The following is a 24,863-nucleotide window of genomic DNA, read 5'->3' on the forward strand; positions in this document are numbered from 1 at the left end:
TTAATTGCTGGTATATGGATAAAGACAGGGTGATTTAATGAAAATTCATTTTTTTATCCCATGTGTGATCTGTCTAGCCTGTGCTAGCATATACAGTTACTTCTTGGATAACATCAGCCTTGTGGCTTGTTGTCAGTGGCAGGTGCTCTTGTGGAGCCAACGTTTTGATCTGTTTAAATCATTGAGATCAGTGGCATAGCATCTCCCTGGAACACTGGGATAGCAAGATAAACCATGTTCTGTGTTAGGAAGCGAAAGGTTGTGTATCTCTCTGTATGTCTCAGAAGCTGTTGAATGTTCTTCAGCATTAATCTGCAGCCATAACGACCCAACTCTAACCTGCAGTTATTCATTGGGAGCAGAGCCAGCAAATGCTGCAGATTTGGAGCTGATATTCTGAGAACCATGGAAAACAAAGCCAATGAGAGGAGCAGCAAAGGGAATTGGTTTGTGACAAATGTGTGTACAAGGAACAGTAGGGGACAAAAGAAGGCAGGGGACATGTGTAATGGGCTCTGGGTTTCTCAGAAAGACCTAGTTGGAAAGACGTGACATAAATAAGTCTTCAAGTCATTCCTTTCCCATACTGGGAATCCTCATAAATGTGTCGTCACAAACCATCTGCGTGCTGAAGGTGTGCAATTTGATAAGGTATGAGAGATTGTGCTCCAAGTGGGACAATAGTAACGGCATGTCTACACACAAATATTTGCCTTCTCCCATGGAAAATATTTTCAGTGGAGAGGGGAACCAAAGTACTGGGATATATTGCTTATGTCACAGTAAGTGAAAAGATGGGAATGACATCCTGAGGGAGAGCTTTGGAGAGTTGATCTGGATGCTACAGCTTTCGCCAAGAATCACAGGGCAGAGACCACTTGTCGTCTGCAGGGGTTGCTGCCTGGCTCAAGGTCTCTTCCCTATCCCCAGCTGCATCTTGCACCTACTCCCAACCTCCAGCACAGCCATGAAGACAGGGCCTGGGTCCATCCAGCAGACCCTGCCTTGGGACTTCCCTCATGCTTGTGCTGGGAAACCAGAATGGCTGTAGGAGCACTTGAGGCTGTGGCACAGGTGAGAGGGTGGGGAGAACAGGGCTGGCTCGCTGCCAATGCCATTGCTTCTTGCCATTCTTCCGCCTTTTATTTTCTTTCCCCACCCCAAAGCATGGGAATGTAGTAATTGCATTTTGACCCAGTTTCCAAAATCATTGTAGCATAGACTTTGGCGGGGGAGGGGGGGGGGGGGGGGGGGAGGCGCTGGGGGAACCACTTAGGAATGAAACCCAGCCATTAGCTAGTACCGGAGGGGCAGGACCAGCAGCAGCAGACTGTTACAAGTATGCACTAACAGCCTTGTAGAACAACTGTTATCCTGCATGTTTTTATAGGGGAAGAAAAAGGTAATTGCATTTACATTTTTTTGCTATTTGATCTCTGGTACACAAACCTTTTGAGTCTGAGTTCAGGTTGCCTTCAGCTGAAGCCCTCTAAGCATAGAGGCTTGTGTCAAGTGCCTGGATTTTCAAAACCTGGCTGGAGTTTCGTGGCAGCCTTTCTTGTGGTTATTTCTGGTACTTCTGGCTGCCAATTGGAACACAGGGCTGTTGATCTGTGGGGAAGTGGAAAGGGATGGATGTGAGTGCCTGTATGGAGTAGGAGCCCTTAATAGCAGGAGGCTTGTGTTAAGATGGGGTTTTGAAATGCGCAGAGACTTGGGGAACAGATGTAAGTATGAAATCCAAACCAATTTCCTCATTCCGGCTATTAATATGAGATCCTTTGAAGTCATTTCAAGCAGCAATTAATATCCCTTGGAATCTCCCCAGCAACTCAGTGAGGAGTCTTGGAATTTAACCTCACAAAGTAAGATAGGTGGGAAAGGAGAGAGAAGAGGCCAGAAGGCGTTGTCTTGAAGGATGGGAATAAAGTGTTCCTCAGCTTCTGCTGCCTTGGTGTCCTCACTGCCTCCTCTGTCCCTATTGTGGATAGGGCACCTATCCATGGGAATAGTTACATGTTAGGCCTGGGGATACCACCAGTGCTTGAACATGGATTGTGCTGCCTCTGCTGCAGGGGAGAAACAAAGGATGTCAGTGCCCCAGGCTGCATTTCCCACCACAAGCTAGACTGTACATGAAGACATCATGCTCTGGAGAGCAGCTCTTGCCTGCTCCACTGCAGAGCTTGGTAAGAGAATGCTCTGGCCTCAGAGGATGAGCTGCTAGGTGCCTTGAGGATGTCCCCTCATCCTTGGTGAGGATGGATGGGAGCTTTGAGGTGAGACCACACATGTGGCAGAAAACATAGTCAAAAGTTCAAGGCTTTGAGAAATGGAGATAGTCTTCATGTGTTTGTATTAATCAAATGATATGTGAGATTCTCCAAAAGCAATATTTTATTCTGGAGTTGTACAAGCATAAAATGAAAGCCTGCCCTTTGACAGCACTCGTATTTTGTTAAAATGCTCCACCAGAACATGCTGTCCCAAATATCTGTCGATACTCCGTCATGCCTGAGCCCTAAAGCACACAGAGTGGGATGTTGTCTTAGGACAATCATCTCCTGTTGCTACACAAATGTTGAGGTGAAGCCCGAGTTTATTAGTTTTCAAGGCAGAAGATATTGTTTCTGCACATTTTTATTTCATACAGTGCCTTAATTTCTATTAGTCTTAAGCTGATATGCCTTGGATTTATTTTGCTTGCTGGGAGGCTGGAGAAGCTGAGGGAAGTTGGACATTTCCTCTCTTTTATGTGACAGCTTGGCCCTCATGGCTGTTCTTGCACATCAGTGCTCCTAAGGTTCCATTACCTGCCCTTCCCAGTGCTTCCAGAGCACCAGGCACTTCTTGGCCTTCAACTCCTGCCCACCAAATTGCCTCCTTCCTGTGGAGAGGAGCTTGGATGTGGGTTGTTGGCTGCAGCCTTCACTAGGGACTTCTCCTGGAGGTAAGCATGAGAGGTATTTAAATAGGTGGTTTCAGCAACAGGTCTTGTGGGCAGGTTTCTCATCTCAACTTCCTGGTGCTGCCTCACATAAAACGCACAGCTCAGTGATTGCTGAATGTGGGAAATGACTCTCAATCATGGAATTGCAGAGTGGTTTGGGTTGGAAGGATCCTTAAAAGCCATCTCATGCTGACCCCCTGCCATGGGGACACCTTCCACAAGACCAGTTTGCTGGATATGTGACAGGCAAGGTTTTCATACCTACAGGCATCTATCCAAAGGTTTTCCAGTGGAATGTATGGCTTCCGGAACATTTTGGATCAGGTTGCTTCTCCCTTTTCTTGGGATGAATTCCAAAGATCTAGGGCTATATGCAGGGGATATTCCTCATCTGCCCATGCTTGTAGGAGCAGAGTTGGAAAGAGCATTGGACGAGCAGCCAGTTCTCAGGGGGGTGCTTTTCCCTTATTTTTTTTTGGCCTTGTTTTGGCTTAGACAACATATTTCTCCAGTTTCACTTTCAGTCCATTTTTTTTTTTTTCCCTAGAACGCTTTGCTCTTCAGACTTCCCTAAAGTGGCAAAGCCCTTTTGGAGTTACATATGCTCCCAGGGAACTGTTGTTTACTCTAAACTAGATTGTTTCTGCTGAAGTTACCTAACAAATAATTTAAAAATCATTAAGTCCTCAAAGCTTTATTTATAGAGAACAAATTTCTGGCTAAATGTGACTTGCTAATGTTTTGTTTTCAATATTTTGTTTAGGAAATGTTGATACAAAAGATGAGAGACAGAACAAGAGATGTGAAAATCCAAAGCAGGGAATGATGCTGCCGTTTAATTATTTGAAAAGAAAAGAAAACACTTCTGATGACCCAGGATAGGCAATGAGATAATAAACTGAAGCCCTAGGCAAAGGAAAAAAAACCAAACCAAAACAACAAACCAAGCCAACCTTTGTTGTGGGGCATCACAAATTGTGTCCTCCTTAAAAATTATCAGGAGTTGAGAAAATGAAATGACAGAAGAGAAAATACAATGTGTTGTAAATACCAGCCACTCCTGGGTAGCCTTTTTCTTGTTACAAAAGAGGGCCTGCAGAGGCAAGATCAGGCAACACATGAAAAGTTAACCAGTGGAAACACATTTTTCACTGGGAATAGTGTCTGGGTTATCACAATAGGAAAATGTTTAAGTGCAAAGAGCTGAGATGAACTGAGAAAAAGAAGAAACATTGAGATGAGTATCTGTTGTTTAAATTTGCAATGTGAGGGGAAAATAGTGTTCCAAGAACAATAACCTAAATGGCACTGTAAATCAATCAATGATAGGTTGTCTGGAGCTGAGCAATATAGATATCTGTGGATTTACTGTGTAGTTTACTGTGGTGGTAGTTTGATAGGTTTTTTCCCAAGTATCCATTGTAATACATCATCTGAGAACATCTGAGGCTGCTCAGGTGTGTATATGGTTGGATGAGGTAGAGAAATCAGTGATTTATCTGTGTTACTGATGGTACATTTCAGATTTCCTTCAGCTGGCATTTGGCATATCCAAAGCCATGTGGAGGTGTCCCAGATGGCATTTTTTAGCATCAGGAAAAGATGTAGTCTTGAATTAAGAGGATCACAGTGACCTGCCATTCAAGTTCCTCTTTCCTTCAGGATATTGGATGCTCAAGACCAGATGCTCTGTGTTGTAGAGGCAAGGATTCAATTTTAGAGAAGAAGGCAGGAAGCAGTGTACACCAGGGAAAGCTTTTCTAATCCTGCTGCCTGTCACCATCTGCTTGTGGGAAGTTCTCTTCAACCAGAGGGTAAGAAGACTGGCTGGGGGCTGCTGTGTTTTGACAGTAGAAATCCAAGTAAGTTGTAATTTTTGTCTGTACTAGCTAGTCATGTTGTTGGACTTGGCCTTCCACTGAGAGTGGGAGAGAGTCCTCCTCATCCTTCCAGTCAGTGATAAAATATTAGAAGCCTTCCTGAGCTGGTGCTCAGGGGGTGAGGAGGATCTTGATAAAGACGGTGGTTGTTGCTCTGTAAGAATTCAGTGCTCACAGCTACTGGTCTGGATCACAGTACAGGTGCTCTACAAAAGGGCCGAAGGGCTTGTTGGCCTATCCCTCTGAGCTTTCTTGGTGGCTTTTTTTGTTGGCCCAGGATGCCAATAGCTGAGGAATGAGGAAGAGAAAGAAACTCATCAAAATGACAGCTGGGGACAAACTGGGAAAAGAAGAAATCCTCCTGATGTAAACATTGTTCGTCCCATTTGCACCCCACCCATATCACCCCTATCAGGTCTGTACCCCATTTTTATGTGGCTACAATGAGCCTTGTGCTCAAGGGGCTTGACTTCAGCCTTGGATTTCCCTCCTACCCTGAGAAGTGAAAGGATCTGTGTCCCTTCTGACCTGCTTTCTGTCTGAACTCGCTCTGAAGCAGAGAGCAGGTGATATGTTTGAGAGCACAGAAGTGCTTCAGTCAGCCGGGCTGCGTCCTTAGCCCTTTCCTTCCAGAGAGGGGGAGTATTTGTTGTCCCAGTGTCCCAACAGTTGGAGGTGGCGGAAGCGTGTGTTTCGGCATCCTACGCTCCGGTGGGTATTGTGGGTGTAGAACAAACACGCTTTCTTTGTTTCAACAAAGCCCTGCGTTTTTGGCTCTGACCAAAGGCTGGTTTGGCCCCATTCCCTGCAGCACAGAGCAGGACACAACTTGAAGCATATGAAATCTGCTTTCTCCCTGGAGCCGGGGCATTGAGCTGCCCCTATGCTCACTTCCGAGGGGACACGGGCAGCTCACTCCCCTGGGGGGCTGCGTCTGGGGCTGGCTGCGGATCTGGGGGTGCCAGGGGGAACGGGAAGCAGGGGTGCTTCCCAGCAGAGGGCCCTCAAGCAGCACTGCCAGCTCCCGGCCTGCGCCCTCCTGGTCCCGGCAGCTCCGGGGCTCCGGGCAGAGAGAGGATGCAGGAGGTGTGGCAGTTTGGTGTGCTCTTGGAGGAGTTGCTCTTGCTGCAAAGATAAGGGGTGTTTTTGCAAGCAGATGTAAGCAGTTTAGAGAATGCAGTCCTGGAAGTTGGTAGGAGACTGGCAAGGCTTGCTCATAGGTCTCTGCAAAGCCCAAACTTGTGTTGCTTCCCAGAGGAGTGGAACACAACTTGTGTTTTCTAAGCTCTTGAGGCAAACATGCCATGCTTTCAGTAGCTAGCAGAAGTATTGGAAGGCACCAGAAGCAATAGCCCCAGCTGATGAAATCCCCATGGCTCTTGTGCCCTGAATGAAGGAACTTCTGTGACCTGAGTGGCTCTCCAAATGCTCCAGGATGGCTCATTGCTCTCAAGCAGACATGGTGCATTATTCATGAGAAGCACATCAAGCACTTCACAAAACCCCCCTTTACCCTCCAGTATTCTGCTGTGTCTTACCGCAGCTGGTTGTTTTTCAGCACCTCGTGTTTCTGCCTCTTCTAAATGAGCGAGCCAGGGCAGAGAAGTCAGTGGGAATTTGGCAGTTTTTCTTCCAAGGGCCCTGCAGTGGTTTCACAGGGAGTGGGGCAGGCAGGGCTGAGCAGGTACTCTTACAGAGCCAGCAACGCATTGCATGTTGTTTTCACTGCTAACTGAGGCAACACTGTTAGAAAAGTTTGCAAAAGCAATGGGTTTGCTCACCTTAGACCTTTACTAATCAGCTCTCAGGGAGTGCTTGCTGAGATGCCATGTTCTGTCTAGATTTCTTGGGAAGTGGATGGAAAGGACAGACAAGTCCTGATTCTTGGTGACTGGAATACAAATATAAGAGCTACAGAGTTGCTTTTTACGGTTCCCTTGGAAATCAGTGCTATTGTACTAATTCAGCTGTAATACTAAGGAATACAGTGCAGGAATTTGTTGAGTTCAGCAGCTTAAACGGCTGCAGTACCCATGTCTATGTAAAATGGACCAAAAAACCCCTGAAACCTCAAGGTCACAAGGAATAGCTGTGATCAAGGACTAAGTTCTGAAAACGTGCGCGAGGGATTGTGTTGGTGCAAAAAGGATTTGCTGCGTGCACAGGTGTGTTCAGGGTGAGCCACTTTTGTCATGATGACTTGGCACTGACATTTGTCAGCCAAGGAAAAGGTACTGAAAGCCTCTGTGATAAGTACAGCTGCGGTCTCTGCATCTAGATCCTTCAATTGAAATCCTTTTATCCTCTGAAACTTCTTGACTTAGGCTGAATTCTGACTTAATCCAATGCAAATATTTTATCACTGGGTAGTCTGCACAAACCTCTGGAAGTAGAGGAGCTGACAGTTTCCATCTCATTCAGCATTGCCTCTGACTGACAATGCTGTGGTCAGCATGAGCGGCTTCTGAGGAATCTACCAGAAATGCTGCAAGATATATTTATGGAATAACCTGCCCACAGGGAAAGTTTTACCCTACCAGTCCCACCGAGCATGCGCATGTATGTGTTCTCTAATCTTTACCATCAGAACTTTGCCTGTTCTCATTATCCATACACATGTCAGACACTGTCATTGACAGTGATACCTTGCGCGACCTCGCTTGAAAACAAGTTCCTGAGTTAGCTGAGCGAGGGAAATGGTGTGTGCTGGATGAGAAGGCAGAGCAGTAGTTCTCATACAGCAGCAGGCATTTTGGTGAAGGTGTAGCCTGTCCTGTGCCCTGTTGAGGCATTGCCTTGGCAATGCTGGCGAAGGCTGTCGGCACAGCTTTTCCTCACCAAGGCTTTGTGAGCAGGGCTGAAGCCAGTGGGCTTGAAAGGCAGGTTCAAACAGTCAGCCAAAGCCTTCCCAAATCTAACTGCTTCTCTGTGGCCTGTGCAGTGAGGGGAAAGCTAGCGGGCTGTTGTGCTGAGTGATGAGCTCCTCTCCGCTTATTAAATCAAGCAGAGAAAAATACTGGAAATGGCTGGAGAGGTTTGGAAAGAGAACGTGTGAGCTGAGGTGTGTAAGCAGTGCCAGAAAGTACATAGATACATGTGTTGGACAAGTCAGCTCTAGCCAGCGGGTTTTGTCAGTCACAATGACAGACAGGATTATTAGTGCACTTTACTTGGGTGTTTCTCTGCACAGAGAGCATAATCATTTTTAAACTTGGTCGAGACAACTGCCCTGGCTCTTGATTTAAGGACTTCTGGAAATGGCTCTGCTAGTGTTTTAGATGATTAAATGCAGCAATGTTATATTTAAACACTGACTTGGAATCATGCATCTTGATGACAAAACATTTTATTTTTCCTGAAAATTCAATGCAGAGGTTTAAAATGACAGTATTTGAAGTTACAGTGAATTGCAAGGAACTGGAATTGGTACGGTTATTTAGGTTTGTTTCTGAAAGAGAGATCTAAGAGCCAGCTGCTAAGAAGCATCTGTGAGGTGCTTTCATTGAGGGATCACAATGCCTGGGGGGACCTCAAAACCCCCATGAGTTATCTAAGTGGCAAAAACTCCAGCAATTTTCTCAAGTAGCTAATGTGTCTTTTCTTCTAGGAGCTCCCTGGTTTATTTAAAAATGGAGTGAAGGTACAGACTAACTGGCACATTATTAGGGATTTAGGGCATGGAGAGAGCAATCCTTTGTTAGGGGCCTTTGGAAGGGGGAAGATGTACAGTTATTTGGGTTGGGACTTGAGTACACAAAGCTTCTCAACTGATGAGGGGCTCTGCTTTTCTTAACGCAGAGACTAATTAAAATGAAATATATGAAATGAAATTGAAATGAAATATAGTTGTAAGTGATGGGACTCACCACTGTACCCGTTGGAAACTCACTGGCTGTGGAAAAACAGCTTTTTAAAAAAATGGATTTATTAAAGAGAACAGAGGACCCCAAGTCCTGACCCATTCATATGCAGACTGTGGCTCTGAGATCTTCCAGGAAAACGTTAAATGGCATGAGGGGACAGTGACTTAAAGGCAATCGTCTGCTGTCAGTGTCTGAGGACAGCACAGGGGTGGCAGCAGCAGCAAGGAGAGGAGGAATTTGGCAGTGGTCTCACTCCGCTTTGCAAGTGCTGTGGTTTCTGTTGCTGCTGCTTTTTTTGCCTGGCCAGGGGATTGCATATTATGCCCTAGTACAGAGTTTGGATGGGTGACAAAGGTGGAGCTTGGTAGCTGAGGAGCAGCTGAAGGGGCAGTTGCTGTGTGGTAATCATAAATCTTGCTGCAGAAGGGGAGTTTTCCCCCTCTGGAGGTACAATAGCCTCCTTTGTTCCCCTGAGAGTCTGTGTACTTCCCATGATGGATTGCTGTTCTGCCATGTTCCTTGTGAGCCGTTCGCGAAGCTCCGTGGTTTAAAAATATTTTATGGATCTCGTTACCTTGCCCTGGACAGTCAAGCTGAGTGCAGAAGCTACAGCTGACTGAACAAGATATGGGATATTGGCACTGCTACTCTTGTCAAACAGCAGTCTGGAGGGAGTCAGGAAGGGCGATTAGTCTCCGTAGAAGTGTCCGCGTAGGAGACAGAGGAGGAAGTAGGACTAGGCTGGCAAGCAAGGTTAGCCTTGCCATGCTTGAAGCAAAGGAGAAGCAACACAGAAGGTACTATTTCCTTGGAAAATTATAATGAACCGACTAAATTATGGTTTCTATATTTTTACTGTGTTTCTTGTTGGATTTTTAATGTTTTTGAGGTTTTTGTTTGGTTGGTTTTTTTCCGGTGCTATGCCCTTTTGGCCGAGAAGCGCCCCGGGTCGCGCGTTTCCAGTGGCAGGGAAACTGCCGTGGGAGTGCGACAGGCGGCCAGCGGCCGTGGGCAGCCCGCGGGAGTACCCCGGCGGTGCCACCCGCCCAGGGAACGCGTCCCCCCCGCTCGGGGGGATGGCTTCTCCTGGCCTGACGCACAGGGTAGCCACGGCCAGGGCCACTCGCAGCCGGGGGGGGGGGGGGGGGGGGGCTGGGTCCCGCGGCCGCCCCTCCGCTCCAGCCGTGGAAATCCGCACCTGCCCCGGCGCGGCCCGGAGCTCGGGGCGGGGAACCGCAGCCCCTGCTCTCAGACTCCTCCTCCGGGCTCCCCGCCTCGGGCCCCGTGACGCCGAGCGGCGGCCAGGGATGGGATGGGACGGGACGGGCCGGGATGGGAGCGGGTGAGGGGACGGCCGAGCCCGCCGGCGGCTTTAAATGCAGGCCCGGCCGGCGCCGCCAGCACAGCCGCGCCGCTCGCTCGGGGTGCCGCGGACACGAACACGAGCACGAGCACAGAGGGGCAGGTGTAGGGCTGCCGCCATGCCCCACTGAGCCCGCCCGCAGCCCGTCCGCAGCGCCCGCCCGCCGCCCCGGCTGCCCCGCAGCCCCCGCCCGCCGCCAAGCTGGAGGAGCGCCGCAAGCCCGAGCCCCGGAGGTGAGTGAGCGGCAGCGGGGGTGGAAGCGCCGGGCTGCGTTTCTCCCTCCTCGGTGTCTTTCTCGGTGCCCAGCTCTGCTGGAGCCAACTTTTTAAACGCTTCATGGTGTTTGTAAACTTTTTCTACCCTGTCAGTTCATCTTCAGTGAGTTGTTAGCAGCCGCTGAATAGGCAGCCTGGTGTTTCCCAGGTTTCCAGTTTTTCACCTGGTATGTGGTCATATGGAGTGTTTTATTATCCAAGACCAGCTCTTTGCTGTTTGTTTGCCCTTTTTGTGCTTCCTGTGAAGCGTTGCCATCCAGAGCGAGAGCACACGAGGATTTAACCATCTTGATGCTTGTTCCTTTTCTCTTCACAACGTTAGTTACTAATGAATTTTTGTTTTGTTCGGAGCGCATCCCTTTAGCACTCGCTTTCAGGAGGGGCACTCGGATGTGCAGGAGCTCTCACGACATGGAAAAAGGCACCGCGCTCTCCCGGGAGAGCGGCGCTCCGGGAGCGTGCCGGCAGCTCCGTGGAGTCGTTCCGCAAAGCTGCTCCTGTTGGTAAAGCTGGGTGCGTAAGGAGCAAGGTCGGGCCCCGGGGCAGATGCCAGCAGTAACAGCTCCGTCGGAGAACTGCTCCATGTAGTATATATAGGTACTTGCTCCTTTTGTGTCAGAGAGGTGCCGTTACCGTGCATCTGAACGTGACTTTGTGCGTGTGCTCCCAGCTGCTTAGCGACTTCGTTCAGGTTGTTCCTATAGTGTACATATTTTCGGTTTATAAAAAACAAAACAAAACCAAAAAACCGAGCAAAACAAACAAAAACCAAAATCCACCAACTCCCACCCCTCCCCCCCCCAAACAAACAAAGAACAAAAACCCCCTTGTCGGATTTAACAAAATCTGCAGAGTTGTATATATTGTGTGTGGGACATAACATGCTGCTAAGTACTGGTGTGATAGGCTGCAGGAACAGGCCTAGTTCTTATTTTGGTTGAGATCAGTAGGAAATTGTGTATAAAGAGCAAGGTAGAGAGCCCCCCTGACCAAAACAACCTTCAGGCTCCCAAACCCCGGCAACTATTAAATTTTGTTCTCACAATTTCCTGTCCTGTGCCAAATGATTAAACAGGACTGTTTGCATCTCTCCTTGCTCAGAGCATGTACATGAACTGATCTCTCCTAGTCCATGCCTTTCCTTTCCTGAACTGCCATTCCATGCTCAAAGACTTTTTCTGGTGACTCCTGGATTAGATGATGGAAGAGTTAATTTTGCAAAGCCTGGTCTCAGCTGGTGATTTTAGCTCTCATCAGTTTCACCTGCTGCTGAGGGTCAGTGGGACTGGAAGGGCAAATGCTAGTGCAGTCTGCAGAGATGCTTCTTCAGCTTCCTAGGAAGGAAACATAGACTTTCAAGTCCCCCAGAAAATAGGAAGATGTGCTTATAACTTATCCTTTGCTCCTGCTGAACATGAATTTCACATTTTTAAAAGTAGTGGCTGGACTTTAGGGAGCTGCATTCCCAAGATTTCAAGGGACTGGCAACTGTAGACTTCTGACCTTAGATGAGTGGGGAGCAAGGTGTAGTGGTGGGGTAAGGAGGAATTACGGATTTTTTTTTTTTTAATATTTTTTTTCCAGCTATGGGGAGGAGGGATGAAAGTTTCATTTGTGTGCACAGGGCGTTCCTGGCAAGGTAACACCCTGCACTCATCTGGTCTGATCCCAGCAAGGTCCGGCAGGATTTTCTGCTGCTCAGGACTGTGCAAGTTTTTCTCTTAAACTTCCATATTACAATTTTAAATCTTGAAACTTCTCTGCAGCTGGAAAACAGCCTCATATACTGATGCTGTCTTGTGGAAGTTTTTAAGAGGAGCTTTTAAAATGCAGTGGGTTTTAATAAGCATTAGAGTAAATGCTTCAGTTACTGATGTCTTAAGCTGATAAGAAAAGGTTGAATTTATGTACAAAGTGCAGTTCAGAGAAAAACATCTCAGCAAGAAGGAAAAATCTATGACTTCTTTTGTTTTCAGATCCACCTGCTTATTAGAGAGGGTGGAGGAGTTGACTCTGTCTCTGGCTTAATGTCTTCTAATGCTGCCACCCTGGACAGCCACAATAAATAATAAGCTAGAAGGTGTTTTGGGCAAGGTTGTGGAGGAAAATTGCTGCGTGAGAGGCTAAGGAAGAAAACCTGTCCTTATTTTTCTGCCAGTAAGTGTGCAAACAGCTATTTGCAGTCGGAGGCGCTGCCTTGCCAGAAAGATGCAGTCATAAAGGCAATAGTGTTGCTTTGAGAAAGGCAATATTGAGGGAAATGTGCTGTTTTGGGAAGTGGGTGCCCAAAACCAGGCTATGTGGGTACAGTGAGTGATGCTCCTGTGTGTGTACGTGCCATCTGTTAGTGCAGATTTGCTAGTAAACTGATTTCTCTAATTTAATATTTTGGATTTTATGCCATGATGTCGTTGTACATGTCAGTATCAAAACAGCAGGGCTTTTACTGGTTTGCACTCCAGTTCCTCCCTGTGGGCTGGGAGAAGCAAAGGACTTTGAAGGTGCCTTGGTGCAAACGGCGTTCACGGCGCTGTGGCACCGCGCGGTCCCGTGGCGTTGGTGAGATGCCCTCATGGCCCCACTGTGAGAGCATCCTTGTCACGCTCCAGCAGCCCGCCTTGCACGTATTTTCTGTGTGCATTAGGTTTAGAATTTGAGCTCTTGCTTTGAGCAAATTAAAAGAGTTCTGATAACTCCTCGTTCCAAGTCAATTAGCTGCTTCCGGCTTCAAATGCACTTAAAAGGCTCAGAAGGGGGGAGTGCTCTTTGAAAACCCTGTAATAGCAGTTTATGGTTAATATTGATAAAGGAGCACGTCTCTGTGTCATTGTGCTGTGTCTGGTGGAAGGAAAGCTCCTCTTTTGTGCTCCCTCAAAACATAAGCACTTGGATGGGGAGGCAGAGATCTTTCTCCTAACTATGTTAAGAAAGCTCTTCACTGCGTGGCTTGAAATGAAAAGACGTCTATAAAATGATCATGGTTGCAGTGAATTCCCACAACCACTCAAAGCAGGGTTTCCACCCCCTTGCCCTTGAACTTTGAGTCTCTGTAGCATCTCATTTCTCCTGAGTTTGCTCAGGATTGTGCACAGTTTGTGGCAGGAATGCTTTTTATTGCTGTTGGACAGTGTCAAAGACAATAACTGCACCCATAATTGGGTGATAAAACAGTACGGAGCATAAGTAAGCTGCAGAGCTCTTGCTTTTCAATGGCTTAATTACATTAACTGAAGAGATAAAAATGGCTTTGAATTACTGTCCCACAATTACAAGGAACATATCACATAAGGAACGTATTTGAACTTGCCATAGGGACTGGCAGTGTGGTGAAGTTGCATGAAGGTTTATGAGGAATTTGAAAATCAGAGAAAACGACATTCGGTTCTTGGCGTTCAGTTTGATTTGGAACAGTGGATTTCTTTCCAAATTCAATAGGCATGTAGATCCATGCTGTTGGAGTACAGCTAAGCCTTCTGAGCAAGGCAGAGGAGGTTGCAAAAAGCTCTGGTTTTATCTGATTTTCTCAGCAGAAAAATCAGAAGAGCTGATTCCATGTCACCAATATCAGAATTCTTTGAATCTGTGGTGCAAATGAACTTTCAGCTTCTGAATTCCAGAAACGTGTGCTCTTAGAAAAGTTCATTCTGCTGCTGAAGTAAAACAGAGGCTGAGGGGGAATTTAAAATAGATTTATTATTTATTATTTATATATATAAATGCATATGGAGTGAGAGAATATGGCTAATCTATGTATTTTCTACTCCTAAGGAAACCCTTTTAGTGGGGGAAGAGAATTATCCAAGTGTTTCAAATCCTAGCTGTGTTTTATAGCAGAACAGGATCATATTTCTGTTTTGCTAGCATATAATAAATATTTGTTAAATACTCTTATATTAATTCTGTCTTGAAATAAGACTTAATTGTCCTTCCATAAGTATTGATCCATACTTCTGGCATCCCAAAGTGAGTAGAAGAAGTTGGTGGTGGGAATTGTTCCACGACTTCTTTTAAGACTGAGAATTATTCAAATCACTTCATTCTTATTAATGATGATTATAAAAGCTATTTCATTTTATTTAAATTATATTTAGTAATACATTATTATTAATAATAAACTTATATATAATATATAAATAATACAGAGCTATGGTACCTCTTCTTTTGACCTCTGCGAGGTGACTGCTGCTCATCTATGGAGTTAATGAAACAAGCTGATATTTGATGTGATTGTTCCCCAGGGGAGACTGAATTTTCCTTCTTTTTGAAAGTTACCACAACGAGATGGTATTATGCAATAAGTCCTGGTGGGTTTGCATGTGCTACAAGTTTTTGGCTTTTTTCACTTAGAAGTTACTTCTGTGGTGTGTCCTGTCTTTTTCTGCTACTTTTTCTAAGCAAAACATACTTTGATTTTGATGACTATGCAGATGTGTAATCTGATGTCAAAGACGCCAACTGAAGTCTTGTGTGCCAACTACTTACCTTTACTAAAATTTTTCAGTTTTCTCTATTTTGTACAGTAGGTGCAAAAGCAGAACTTGTGTCTCTTTTTCAATGGTGTGGGCAACTTGAAGATTATGATATTTTCCCCTTAAGTTTTTAAAATAAGTTTTTACTTCATTTTAATCTTCACATCTCCAAGGTTTACTGAACTAATTGCAACTCTTAACCTTGAACAGAGAGTTGCAAAAGTTAATTGCTTTTATTGTACCGGTGGCTGTATAACACTTCAGACACATCGTCAGCCCTTCGACGTAAGCGTAAAGGTCTTTTCATCAAGGCTGCTAAATATGAGATTGTTCAGAATGAAGCTGGGAAATAGTTGCTCAGTAGCTCAAGGATAAGTGGCTTTGAGGACATCATACTTGTCTGTTGCATTGGAATTGAAAAAAGTATGTTTCTTATAAACAGGAATTGGACCTGCACATTTTGCTGAGGTCTCAGAGTTGGCGAATGTGGTCATCTTGAAGCAGATGTTACCTACATTCTTGTTAAATTTGTCTAGTCTGAGCTCACTTCCCTTGCTGACACTTTGTGTATTCAGCAGACACAGAGCACAGCTCAAGACCAGCAGCCCTGCTCAACAGAGCTGCCTGTGTGTCCTTCTGGGCAGGAACAATCATCCCCAGGGGAAAATAGATGGGGCTTTGTTCTCTTGTGTCCCCAGCAAAGCTCCGTTCCAGAGCCTCGATGGCACAGCAAGCCAGCATGTGGTGCCATGGGGGTGTTGCACATCCATTGTTTGACAACTCATGATCTCTTAGGTGAGCAGGAAGGGGTTCGAGCAGTATTGTTCCAGTAGAAGTGCCAGTGTGGTGTTCCATGGAAGCAGTGCCGAACGTGTTTGTAGTGCTGACAAGGGAGTTTCCGTGCAGTAACACCTGCATCAGTGCAGCGAGAAAAGTTGGAAATATGGAGCTGTTACCTTAGTCCCACAAAACATGTCAGCGAAGGTCTTCTGGCTTTGAGGCAGTTCAATTCATTGGCCTTTGAGGTCATGCTGAAGGGCTGTGCTGGGGTGAGTCCTGCATGAGTTCCACCAGCACGAATGGAAGAAATGTGTGCTGAGATAGGACAGTGTGTGGGGAGAATTCATCAAGTGGGGCCAGAGGGGTTCAGGGACAAAGTCTGGATTGCAGCAGCCGTGATCTGCTTGCAGGGTGGGGTTAGAAATCAGTGAAAGACCAGTGCAAAGTCTTGAGTGCATCTTTGATAGGCACTTGAAGGGTGGTGTTAGAGGCCATAGAATAGAATATCCATTTAGAGCAGAGTTGGAATAAATTTACAGCCCTCATTTGTCCACCTGCCTAGCTTGTCTTTTCAGTCCCAGTTCACCTGTTGGATGACATTGATGAATTTTTGGAAAAAATACCTTGAATAAATATTGAAATACTCTCTGTTTCAGAGGGGATTTGTATCTCTGTCATGTTATTGGCACATCACTGGAATGTGCAAGCAAAGGAGATTATTGTTGCCTAAGAGCAAGAACTGCTTCTGCTGGAACGTGATACATGCAATGATTCCCTATAACTCTGTGAATGCTTCTCACTCAGGATAAAAGAGTATGCTTCTCCCTTTTAATCAATTGAGCAATCAATTTCTATACTGAAGTTGGGCTTTAGGAGCAAGGGCAGGCTGTCTCCCATGATGTACAGCTCCCATGTCATAGAAGCTTGGAGAAGGCCTTCTGTGTCCTTCTGTGTCCATTGGGCTTTCCTGTGCCTGGGGAAGTGGTTTTGCGCTATGCCTGACGAGGCGCATGCGTGGTTCCAGCCGTGGAGGGTTCTGGCTTGTACGTGGCACCTTGCTGATCTTTGGGTCTGCTGGGCTGTGTTGCCACCTTGGCAGTGCTCGGAAGTTCAGCCTGAGAGTCTGCTAGCGTGGCAGGAATGCGAGCAAGCCCAGGCTCGAGCGTGGGCTCAGGCCCTGTGCTTCGTCGGCAGGGCATGCCCAGGTGCCCTTGCTCGGCTGTTGTGGGCATGGAGCTCCAGCCAGGATGCTCTGACTGCTCAGCTTCACAGCTTACTCCTATTTGCAGTATAGCTTGGAGGAGTGGGCTTGTAACTGCCATCCTTGTACTGTAATTTAACCTGGGATGGACACTCTGGACCTGTGAACAAAACAGTGAAACGGCAGGAATTGCTGCAAAAGGAAGACCTCTGTATTTTCAGAGTTTTGCTTGGATCATGGATCTCTTCCCTTTGCCAGGAATAGTGTATAAATTTTGTTGAAAGGGAATATGCTGCAAAACAACCCTGTGAAAAAACTCTGACTGTGTGCTCCAGTGTCAGAATCCTCTCCAGAGACTGAGTAAAGGGAGATTGTGTCTCCAGCTTTTAAAATAATTACTTGAATTAAAGATCAAGCTAAAAGAGCCCAGTTCACTGAACATTAGCTATGCAACTTAATTTGTTAAAAAGCTTTGAAAAAACAACTTAAGCTCATCATGCTCAAAATGTCTTTCCCAGCAAGTAACCTGGATGTCCCCTGAATCTTGAGAAATGTAGGAGTGTAGAGATTCCTGTGAGTTCTAAAAGTTTCTGTAGTAACTTTTCTACAAATGGAGCCACACTTCTTGAAAAAACCTGTTTCTGCCTTTTTAATTCTAAGTGATGAATAGGACACCTTTGTGTTAAGTATTCCTGGTCCATTAAGTAATGCCTTGGGTTGCCAACAGCTCTGTTTTCCTGGAAAGGCTTGACTTGTGACTCAGTGAAGGTACCTGTGGGTTTTTGTGGAGAAGTCAGTTCAGGTCTGGATGTGACCCTTAACTTGTAATTAGAAATATCTATGAAGTCTTGAACTGTGGTATCAGCCCAACTTTTCTGGCTCTGTGCCCAGACCAGTCATTCTGCTTAGCAGTAAAAAAATGCAAGATAATGGATGCAGATAACTAGGATTTAATATTACTGTAGCCTATTTCCCGTTTACCTTTAAACAGTCATGTTGCAATTAGGTGCTGGGCATAAAGTGGTTCTTTGTTAACAGGTGTCTCCAAGAAATGTGTGACTAATGATTGTGTCTGGGTTCAGCCAGGTGGCCCTGACAGCTTAAAAAGGAGTGCAAAAGCTGCTTTATTCTGTTGTGCTTTTATGAATATCTAATACCAAAGCAAACCTTTTCAGGCCTGTTACAGGAAGTTGTTTTCCCGAGGCTTCTTCTGAAAGAATGGCTGCCTCCAGTGTTGTAGGCAGATATGTGTGGAAAAGAGGATGGAAGCAGATGGTGGGTGATTGACACAAGCTGTGAGGTACTCCAGCATGTCCTTATGCACGGCCACTGATGATTCAAGGTGTACCTGCTGCAGCATGGGCCTGGCCAGCTGCTTTGAGAAGTACCTTCTCCAGCCTGGAGTTATCCTTGGGGTGTCATCCACAGGTCACAGCCCATCGGCTCAAGCTCGCAGTGGAGCTGCAGCCTTGCCAGGACAGCAGTAGCCCCATGCTGGCCCCTGCCAGCCTGGGCATGTTGTCATTGCTGTTATCAGAGCATTCCCAGGCCCAGAGGAATGGCCTGATAAGCACCACGGTGAGCACCGAAAGCAAAAGCTGCCCCTTACGAGCTTTAGGCACCTCATGCAGCCAGTAAAGTGTGCCCATGGCAATACAGGAGCCCACTGATTAGTATCCATACAGCTATGACAGCTGTAAATTCCACCTAGCGCATTCCAGTCAAATCTACCGTTATTTTGAACCCTTTGTGCCCTGCACTGGACACCGAAAAGGACTGTCCTGATTTAACCCCGGCTGCCAAACAAGCACTGCACCACTCCTTGCTCACTCCCACAGCACTAACTACAGGATTCGTGAATTCCCCTTCATGAATTGTGTTTCCAACACAAATCCAAACTGTGACTCCATACTGAGAAGAAAATTAGCTGTACCCCAGACAGAGAAGCACAGAATGTTATAGCCACTGTGGTTCTTGAGGATGCCTTTGAACTTATAGTTCCTAAAACAGAAGTAGCAACTCTTGCTTTATACAGAGTTCTGGAAGAAGAGGAAAGAGAATGTGGGACCTATAAAATATTTTTTATAGTGCTTGCTCATGTTAAAACACTATAGCTTGAAACCCTAATGGGTAAAGGGCTGAGTTGTACAGGCACATGGAAAATCTGAAGAGAACATTTGGGGAATGCCTGGGAAATTCATGTTTATGGACTAATGATCTGGACTCAGAATGAGCCAAATGCCGTGCAGGGAGAGGAGCTCATTCTAGTGACAAACTTGTGTAAGTGGTGGTAGAGGAGGCTGAGTAACCTTCCTCTGGTAAAGGAAAATGCAAGTGATCTTAATTTTTTAGATTTTTCTCTCTCCAGAGAAGGATTTTTTTCATAATCCATTCCTAGAGCAGGTTAAGTTTTCCAGACACTGAAAGAAAGACTGATGCTAAAATCTCATTTTCTCTTCTCTTGCAGAAGTCTGCTTGGTCTTTGGTCCAAACTCGGTAGTCATTATACTGTATTTAGGTTACTTTGGAGGACACAGGATGTCCTACAACAACACTGCTTATCAGCATTGCTGTGTTCCTACCAGTTTTGTCCCACAGGTTGTTCTTCCAGATAATATTGATGGGTCACAAGGAAGGAGTTCTTCAGAAGAAGTAGCTGTGAGTACTTTCTGGCAAGAAATTACTTTCAGCTCTTGGGTTGTTGTTTTCTTCACAGACTTGTTTTAGGCTGATATGAATAAGTCTATTTTGAGCTTCCCTTAAATGGATGTCACGTAGAGGACAGCCTTGTTAAAACTTGGGAGCTGCCTGCTCAGCAGTTGGTTTCTGCGCTCTTGGCTGTGGTTGGCAGATACAGTAAACCCAGCTTTAGGGCACTGAGAACCAAATTAAGAACCTGACTCTCCCATGGAGCAAAATGCCAGTCCAGAAGCAAACACATTTTGCTGGTGAGGTGAGCTGCGAATTGCTAAATGGATTGCCTTTATGCAGGATCATGCATTGTCTGCTCATACCACTCTGCTTTTATGCTGCATCATGTTCCTCCCATTGGAGCTGGTGTCCTGGTGAAGGAACCCGTATTGCCCTGTCCGCTGACTAATGCCATGAGAACGCGATCATGTGCCCCCGCCTGCTCTGGGCCAGACTCTTATTAATGACTAATTGGTCTGCAGGGCTGAGTGTAAAGATCATGGGCTCGGCCCGCTCCTCGCTGGCATCACGCGCCCCAGCCGAGGTGTCAGGTGGGTCACCACCACGTGTCATCCTCACGAGCTGTGCGCATGGAGGGGCGAGGGGCACCTGGAGGGGGTGCTTTGCCCCATGCTCTAGTTACCTGTTCCTAGAAGTGTACAAAATCCCCCTTTGCTTTCTCTGCAGGCACTGTCGAGTGTGTGGATGAGCTCTCTGTGTGCTAGTGGCAGTGAGGTTCCCCTAGACCGTGTTATATCCCAATGGCTGTTGGTGCCCTGGAACAGCTGTTTCCTACCAACCTGCCCCTCTGATACCATGTGAAATTTGAAGGAGAGGATGTTTTCCCACCTGTGGATGTAAGTCTGGTTAGTGATAGCCAGAGACCATGCATATGGTTGTCCCAACAGCCTGATCACAGCCCCCAGAAGGCACAACAGGTGCTCTCCCGGAGGAGGATCTGTGGTTGTGCAGAGGGGAATTGTCACTTGCAGTTGTGATTCTGCTTAGTGATCCTCATGGGTATCACTTGTGAGGGACCTGTATCCTTACGGCTCTGCAGCTTGTGCCAGCATAATCAGTGCTTTGTTGAGCACTTGGCACTCTTGGGAGACAGAATGGCTACCTGGGTCCATGCTGCTCTGGGCTGTGACTGACTCTCTTCTGACTGGAGCTTAAATGGGTGGAAGTGATGAAATTCTTTTTTTCGGTTTAGTCTCAAGTTTTAAAATGATTTTTTGCATTTGACTCCCCTCTCTCCTCTTCTATCAGGAAATGTTTCTTTATCTTCAGTAAGCTTCCGTTGACTTGTAGTTTTGTGTTTCTTGTGGTGGTTTTTTTTGTTTTTGTTTTGGTTTGGTTTTTCTCTTTTCTCTAGGTGTTTTTTTTTTTTTTTTTTTTTTTTTTTTTTTTTTTTGTTTTGTTTTTTTTTTTTTTTTTTTTTTTTTTTTTTTTTTTTTGTTTTTTTTTTTTTTGTTTTGTTTTTTTTTTGTTTTTTTTCTGGCTCTCAGGTCTGCATTAGGTTTGAGTGACTATTATTGAATTAGGATTTGATGCATGCACCAGGACCAATGCCAGTGACCTTCCTCAGCAGAGATTTTGTCTCATCACCCCAGGGAATGGTCACTATGAAGTCTTTTGGATGAGCAGTTGGCACTCAAGTGAGGATGAGGTCCAAAGCCATCTGGGTTTTTTTGCTTGTCTAATATTTTTGGAGTTCTTTTTTCTGCCTGAGCCTTGTGTGTGTGCTGGCATTTGGTTTGGATGGCTTTGCCCTTCTGTTTTAGTTTTACAGCTGTGTGCTCTCCCCACACTCCTTTGGAAGTGAACTCAAGTGGTATCACATCCCTTCTTATTTTGGAGCAACTGCTCCAACATGGAAGAATTACAATTTTACAGAGATTGTCATCTAGTAACTAGGTAAAGTTTGCATAATTTGGGGATAAGTGCTGTTTGAGAAGTTCCTGCTTGTGTAACGCCATGCGAGTGGTTAAGCAGATTCCCAAAATGATCCATGTTAAAAATATCCTTTATGCTGGATTATGTTTTTGAAACCAGCATATTGTGAACCCACGTATTGCTTCAGAATGCCAAGAACTGGATCAGAAATGCTGCGCCTGCACTCTGGGAAGTGCTGAGAGTGCATTAGCTCCCTTGGCTGCTTCAGATATGTCCAAAATGTTTTATACAACCAGGCTTTCTGCCTCTGCCATCCAGAGCTCAGGTCTGGATTGTGCTGGATTGAGTTTTGCCTGTCCTTGCAGCAGGAAGCCAGCACTGTACCCATGTTATCATCAGTGGTCCAGAGCTTTGTGATGCTTTTAGAGGGGCTTTAGTGTCTCAGAGGTGGTTAGGAAGGTGTTGGTGGGGCAATATGCAGCTCTAGGAGTTGTGCATTTGATGGTCCCTGAGGGAAGGGAAAACTTCAAACTGTAATTACAGAGGTGAAATTAAGCTATGAGTTGATCTCACACCTTTTGTGTGGTGTGACTGCTATGGAGAACTTCCCGGCCCACACAGTCACAGGAGAGGACAAGTGCAGGAGCTAGCTGCTTGCTGGGAAACCAGGATTGAGCCTGCCGGCTTGTTTTCCCTGGAGAAAAACAGCCCTGGGTGAGTGGTGCCAGTGCTGTGCTGCCCCACCCCTCATTGTACACATTGCTTGTTTCTTTGCTCAGTGGGAAATGGGACTTAAACCCAGCACCACCTATTCCAGATAACTCTTTTCTTTTAGACACAGGACCGAGCTGCCGACTCTAACATCTTCATTTATAGTTGGGAATTTGCCTCAGGATCAGGCGTCCCATGCCATGCTTTTGGAGGTTCCAGGTGGGCAATATGCAGCAGATGCTGGAAAAGTTTCCCACAGTTGCTGTTTCTTTGTCCAGGTTTCTCTATAGGTGTATCCAGATCTCCTGTACTTTGAAAGTTGTGTGCTGAGCTGATGTAAAATACATGCTTGAAATGTTGCAGGTGCTTCTTAGCTCGTGGTGCTTGCTCTGTGACACAGCACACTTAGTCACAGATTGCTCAAAAAGAGCTCTTACAAGAGGCTGAAACAAGGAGCGGCTACTGTATAAACCAGCATTGGTTTCAAACAGACACACAGTCAAGTAAGAAGTTGCCTCTCAGGCATAAAACTGTTACAAAAATATTGCAGGACATGACATTGTCACAGTAATAAATAGCCAAAAATAGATCAGATGCCACAGGCTGGCTTGAAATAATAATTTTTAGGAAAAATTCACTACTGTGTATGGGTTTAAAACCTGATGACACTCTGCCTCTAGAGAAAGGTTTTTTTGTGATTTCTGTTTCATCCATTGCAGAAAATAAAGCTACAAAAATGTCTGGTTTGTGTTATCCTCAAACAGATACATTAATAATATTTGCAGTCCAGAATCACTTCTTTCTGTGGATTCATCTAATTTGATTCCATCCCACAAAGCTCCTGCTGAAGTGCAAGCTCGAATTTCTCACAGAATGTGTCTGTACCTTTTCCTGGCTGTAGCTACATTAAATACAGCGGATGGATGTGGGATGTGTCAGGTGCTTGGCAGCAGAGGTTCACCCTGTCCTGGAGAGAGGCTTGAACTGAAATCCTGCAGTTCTCAAATGAAGCTGGAGTGCAAGGCAGCTTTCTCCTTCCTGAGTCCCCAGTTTTAGCTCCATGGTTTCCCTGAGGAGAAGGAAATGAAACTGAAGAGGCAGCTGACTTTATCAGTTTTTATAGTCGTGTGATTTTATGGTCAGTCATTTAATCACAATGAAGCAAAGGCTTCAACTGTTACACCTGCCCCTACATCCAGTGCCAGTGTTCCCCTTATATTTCTCTGTGTTTTGATAGTGTTACTTTATTGTTTGTGCAGAAGACAGCTGTAACTCCATTCCCTCCTAGTTGCTTTTCCTAGTAGTTACTTCATTTTTGGAATACATCCAACGTCAACAGTTCTTCTGAAGTTGTTGGAGATCAAAATTGAAATCCAAATGATGGAACTTACTTTGCCATCATGGATTCAAATGCTTCTTATCTTGGTTTCAGGAAGGTGCTCTCATAGACTTCACCTGTGAGTTGAGATAAACATTTAGAGTTCTTGACGTTCCAGTCTTTGGCGTTTTTGAAAACATAATTTAGTCAAGAACTGAGACTGCTATTTAAATCCTGCCATGGGACTTAATTTCAATCTCTGAGGACACCTCTGTAGAGGGAAACATTTCACCTAATGAGATGACTTAATTGGAAATTTATTTGGTTTATAAATATTACAGTACAAGTTCTTTGTGTGCAAAGCAGAGACTTCTATCCTGCTTTGCTCCGGGTGAGCACAGCCTTTTGCTGAGAAAGCTTGTAAGTAAATTCTGCTTTAGAGCTGACAGGGGAAAATGCATCCAGGATAAATTTGGCAACGTGTTCCAAAAGTGCATCAACCAGGCTGTGCTGAGTATAGTCAGAAGCTCTTTTTTCTATGTGATAGAGCCCATATGCAAGTATGTGAGAAAACCAGAACACATCAGGGCCCTAAAAAGGAATTGGTCACATTAGGTCTGTCTGTTCACTCATTTACGTATGGGCTGTGAGAGCATCAGCTGGGACCAAGTCTCCTTCCTGGTTTCCTGTTTACTTGGCCACTACAATTGCAGTGTCTACAGGTTGCAGAGAGAAGAAATAATGTTATCTCTGTCTCCCCAGCCGCCCGCTGACAGAAGCAGCCTGTTAGGCTTGCTGCCTCATTCTTTTTGGGATGCACATTCATGTACCCACACACACTTGGCATCTAACCTGGGTGGCTCGGTGAGGGCACTAGGTGTCACTGGCAGGGAGACTTTCGGTGGCTCTTCTCTCTGCCCAGATCCGGGTCTCATATGTGGGAATCTTCAAGTCTGGCTGATCCATCTGTGTTGATCCATCTGTAGTTGAAGATTGGATGATGCTGGTTGTCACAAGTAGTGTTGGTTACAGCTGTGGGGAGCAGTGTGGAGTTGTGGATGTTTTCTACCAGAACAAGTCTCCGTTTTAGTGTTTGGGAGGTATGTGGTGAGAGGGAGCAGTATGTGATAGATTCAGGGGTAAACCTTGTGGGATTTAGGATCTACCAAACAGCTCAGCCCATAATGCCTCGTGCACATTTCACTTGGGTTTGTCTTTTCTCCCACAGCATTCCCATCCATGTCTTCCCACTGCACTTTGATCATGGTAGTTTTCTGAAGAAAACAGTCCTGACAGGTCACTGATGCTGTGCTCTGTGAAGCAGACAGGGTGGTTGACTCTGCACAATCAGGAAGATGTTACTTCCCTTGCCTTTCCTGGGAGAGTGGACGGTTTCCCCACACCTGCCTGGCAGAGCAGCGCGTCCGTGTAGCGTGGCTGGGCAGGCACCCCGTGGGCTGGCAGCT

The 24,863-nt window shown here is 45.8% G+C and overlaps 1 protein-coding gene across 2 annotated transcripts in view; it reads left to right on the forward strand.

The window, feature by feature from the left end:
- Positions 1-9,471: 9,471 nt before the first annotated feature.
- SLC4A4 (solute carrier family 4 member 4) overlaps positions 9,472-24,863 on the forward strand; it is a 113,944-nt gene continuing 98,552 nt past the window's right edge. The window contains exon 1 of one of the 2 annotated variants that reach the window (XM_083861776.1): positions 9,472-9,490. The gene's annotated coding sequence lies outside the window, so the exon portion shown is untranslated. Of the gene's footprint in view, positions 9,491-10,062; positions 10,290-24,863 lie in introns of those variants that run through there. The other variant, XM_083861777.1, reaches the window with a different exon arrangement.

The sequence above is a fragment of the Zosterops lateralis genome, assembly GCF_965231275.1.
Source record: "Zosterops lateralis genome assembly, chromosome: 5".
NCBI lineage: Eukaryota > Metazoa > Chordata > Aves > Passeriformes > Zosteropidae > Zosterops > Zosterops lateralis.